Genomic DNA, 5,038 nt, shown 5'->3' with positions numbered 1-5,038 from the left:
AATAGCACATATAACACAAAGAGTACAGAGTGGGAGATGAGCAGAGTTCCCACACCGACACCAACTAGCTCAGGGGGCCTTCAGAAAGGCACGGTTCTCTGGACCAGTTTTAATGGGTAGAGATTTGCAAGGTTAGGTCCAGCTATAGAATTCTAAAATCCTTCTCAACTTCTACCTCCTCCATGGAGCCTTTCCTGAGAAGTCCCCATCTGGTATAAAGTTCTACTGAAAATGAGAATACCTCAAATAAATGTATTATAAGCTTATTTTGGCAGAACTTTATTCTAATCACTACAAATGAATAAAGAAACAATGCCATTTTTGCCTCGAGCAGACCAGGCATTCAAGACATGGTACCAGTCTTTAAATCTCTAAAAGCTAACACCTTAAGTACATGAGTAGACCTGTTGTGATGTTCTTGAAGTCAAAAGTAAGTTGGAGCGGTAATTTGGCTCAGAAGCTAGAAAAAGCTTCTGTAGCAAAGGAAGTCACCCCAGAGCAACCATTTATTGAACTCTGCCAGGCATGATTTAGGTGAAACCGATTCAGAGGTGAATAAGTAAAATAGTCCTTAGCCTCAAAAACCTCAGTTTAAATCCATGTTGTTCAAAGTAGTAATAAAGGACCCTTTTTAAAAAATAGTCCCACCCATTAGGAACTGATACTTTGTAAAATGCACTAAGAATGAATTTATTAGAGATATGAAAACAAGACATAAAAACAGAAGTCCCCAATTTTTATTCTTAGATTCAAAAGACATAACAAACATTTTAAGCTACAGGATCGAGTTTATTGATAGGGAGAAATAAGCATGATGAGCAAAAGAGGGCAACAGAAGAGGGAGAACCAAACCTCCAGAGGTGGAGGAAGGGGATCCAAGTGGGAAGCCCCCCCATAAAGTTATTTTTTAAATGCTATAAAAATATTCAGTGGCATACGTAATCTTGATTTCTACATCGGCTCCTCACTGTTGGAGAATAGCCAAGCTAGGCTAGTGCCAGCAGAGGCCCAACTTTGATAAAAGACTGGCCTAAGCAAACAGTAAATTGATGGCCATTCCACAAAACAACAACTTGGACTCCAAAAAAAAAAAAGTCAATGTTATGAAAAACAAGAGACTAAGGAACTATTCCAGGTTAAAGGAATTTAAAGAGACATAATAATTAATAAAAAAATATGATCCTGGCTCGGCACCTGTGGCTCAAGCGGCTAAGGCGCCAGCCACATACACCTAAGGTGGCAGATTCAAATCCCCAGCCCGGGCCCGCCAAACAACGATGGCTGCAACCAAAAAATGGCTAGGCGTTGTGGCGGGCGCCTGTAGTCCCAGCTACTTGGGAGGCTGAGGCAGGAGACCCGCTTGAGCCCAGGAGTTGGAGGTTGCTGTGAGCTGTGATGCCATAGCACTCTACCCAGGGGGATAGCTTGAGGCTTTGTCTCAAAATAAAAAAAAAAAAATATGATCCTAAATTAAATCCAGGGATCATGAAAAACATTATTATAAAGGATAGAATTGAGACAACCGGTAAAATGTGAATATGAACCATATGTTAGATTAATAGCATTGTAATAATGTTAAATTTCCTCAATTTGATAGTTATATGACAGCTATAAAAGAATGTGCTTGTTCTTAAAAGATGTTCATATATTGGCTTGGTGCCTGTGGCTCAAGCTGCTAAAGGGCCAGCCACATACACCTGAGCTGGTGGGTTCCAAAGCAGCCCGGGCCTGCCAAACAACAATGACGGCTGTAACCAAAAAAACAGCCAGGCCCTGTGGCAGGCGCCTGTAGTCCCAACTACTTGGGAGGCAAAGGCAGGAGAATCACTTGAGCCCAGGAGTTGGAGGGTGCTGTGAGATGTGATGCCACAGCACTCTACCCAGGGCAACAGCTTGAGGCTCTGTCTCAAAAAAAAAAGATGTTTATATATTTAGAGTAAAGGATCACAATGGCTACAAATTAATTTTGAAATGCTTCAGTAAAAAAGAATTGTATACCACTCTGGGAGGCTGAGGCAGGTGGATGGCCTGAACTCATGAGTTTGAGGCCAGCCTGAGCAAGAGCAAGACCTCATCTCCATTAAAAATAGGAAAAATAGCCAGGGTTTGTGGTGGGCGCCTATAGTCCCAGCTACTCAGGAGGCTAAGGCAAGAGGATTGCTTAAGTCCAAGAGTTTGAGGTTGTTATGAGCTGTGATGCCACGGCACTCTTCCCCAAGCAAGACAGTGAGACTCTGTCTTTAAAAAAAAAAAAGAATTGAAAAATTGTACAGAGAGAAAGAACAGGGCATACTAAAATTCACTGTAGTATTGTTCCAACTTTTTTATAGGTTCAATTATTTTTTCCAAACTAATAACGCATACACAACCAAATGCAGTGTGTGATTTCATATTGGATCTTAGACCAGAGAAAGTATAGTAGTGGGATAACTGGCAAAATTCGCAGATTAGATAACTGTATTATCTGATTAATTATCTGATTTTAATAATTATACCGTAGTACTATGTGCCATGTCAATATTTGGTGAAGCAAAGGGAAGGGCATATGGGAATTCTTCATGCCTGTATTATTTTTACAAATTTTTTTCTAAGTCTGAAATTATTTAAAGTTGAGAAGTTAAAGGTGAAGAAATTATTTAAAGTTGAGAAGTTGAGCCTTTTGACTCAAAGGAGTAGGGCGCTGGCCCCATATACCAGAGGTGGTGAGTTCAAATCTGGCCCTGGCCAAAACTGCCAAAAAAAAAAAGAAAAAAAATTCAGATGTTAAAAAAAAATTAAACCCTGACAGTCTAAAATTTCTAGACTTTTTTCTCTACTCTAGAGCAGCGTTTCTCAACCTGTGGGTCACGATACACAGGAACTGTATTAAAGGGCTGTGCATGGCATTAGGAAGGTTGAGAACCCCTGCTCTAGAGGGAAAAAAAAAAAAAACCAATCAGGGAGTGACAGACCAGTCCAGTACTAAACATTATACTACTGTCATGGCTCTATGTATCAGATCTCTTATTGAATGGGCCTTGGAAATATTTTCTATATATTCCACAAACACTGTAAAACTCTGGTGACCTTTACAGAACCTCCCTATGATCAGCAGGATCACCTGCCCAGAGTGGTTTCTCTAACTTTGAAAAGGCTGATGTGCTTCCCCAACTCTTCTGCACATTAGGATCACCTGGAGCTCTTTTAGAAATTCCAAAGCCCAGACCACACACCACAAGGCTTAAATCACAATCTCCAGAGATGGGACCCAAGTGTCTATTTTTTTAATATCTTAGGTGATTTCAGTACGCAGACAAGCCTAGAAACCACTGTGATTTCCACTTCAGTGCCATCCCTGGAAGACTCCAGGCTGAGGCTAGATAACCATTTATGAGGAATGCTGGGAGAAGTTCCCTCATTGGAAGATGATCTCGAAGGCGCTTAGGGTCCATGACTCTATAAATGTTAAGAGTTTTGCCAATAATCTATTCTAACAGCATTTGTCAAATTTGTCTTTTTGTCCAGAAAATTCCAATAAATATTATGCATTTTTCTGATTTTATATTTAATAGCATTAAAAATGAACCTATACGAATGATGACTAGAACATTTTCCAACAAATACTGCACTGGGAGAATTTTTACAACATATATTCATAAAATGAATCAAATGTAACAAAAAGTTAATAAAGTCTCTTTATTTTCTCATTCTCCATAAAATTAATATCCAATTATTTATTTGAAGTTTTGAAAATAGTCCAAATATCTAAATAAGCCAAGAATTAAATGTAAGTAAACATCAGGTTAGTAGAAATTTTTCCAAAATTTAAAATTAACAGAACATTTTCAGCCAGATACTTACAAAAGGTTACATTTTTTATTCAACATTTAAACTGAAAATTTTTCAAAATTCCCAGCAGAATTAGTAATAGCAGATAAAAGTTCTTTCAAATCCTGACTTTGAATTAGTATGTATAAATTATCCTTTCTAAATGAGTTTTTGGGTTGTTGTTGTGGATTTATTGTTTGTTTTAGAGACAGTCTGGCTCTGTCACCAAGGCTGGAGTCCAGTGGTAGCACTGCAGACTCGAACTTCTGGGTTCTTGCCTCCGTCACCCCAAGTGCTGGGATTATAGGCATGACCCACTGCACCTGGCCTAAATGGCTTTTAAAACATAGTAAATTTTGATAAAGACGTATTATCAGCATTGGTTTTCTTTGTTAAAAGGAAAAGCAATAATAGGGGGAAATTTTCATGTTTTAATTTTAGAACATAATTTTTCAGAAGACACTGAATGGTCTTCCATCCATACCTATTTTAGACATAAACTTACCCACAAAGACACTTACGTCATCCAAAAATATGATCTTTCAATTGGAAGCTGTATAAGTTGGTACATAGCATGTCCCACACAGATAGTAAACTTCTAAAGCTGCACAGGCTTACAACGTTCATATGCACAAACAGATCCCGGAATAAGAACTTCAGAAGGACACACTTTCACTGAAAAGGAGCTCCTTCCACTTTCAACTTCTAGAACTCTCTCTCACATTCTTAGGCCCAAGAATGGGCAGAGTGGCTCAGATAGAATTATCAGGAAGTCACTACAGCTATCACATAAAAAATGAAATAGTCACACTGGGCACTGACTTCAAATTGTTGAACTTGAAATAAAATATTGAGCCTCTCTTTTATCTTTTATATGAATATTTTAGAAAATATCCCATTTCAATGAAGTCACCTAGGCTTAATTAGTAATACAGCAGACTCCCTTAGAGAAAAGATGAATAGCTTGAGGTTGTGGGGCAAGGCAAGAATTTATCTGAAAAGGCCTGACAATAAAGTCCCATGAAGCTGATGGATATGAAACTTTAAGACTGAAAATGACTCTACAACAATCTTCTATCACTCAAAACTTTTCTCTCGGCTCGGCACCTGTGGCTCAAGTGGCTAAGGCGCCAGCCACATATACCTAAGGTGGCGGGTTCAAATCCCCATCCAGGGCCCGCCAAACGACAATGATGGCTGCAACCAAAAAATAGCTGGGCGTTGTGGCGGG

Source organism: Otolemur garnettii, unplaced genomic scaffold (assembly GCF_000181295.1).
Source record: "Otolemur garnettii isolate 467f Iridium unplaced genomic scaffold, OtoGar3 scaffold00001, whole genome shotgun sequence".
Taxonomy (NCBI): domain Eukaryota; kingdom Metazoa; phylum Chordata; class Mammalia; order Primates; family Galagidae; genus Otolemur; species Otolemur garnettii.
Note: the sequence above shows the minus strand (reverse complement) of the source record.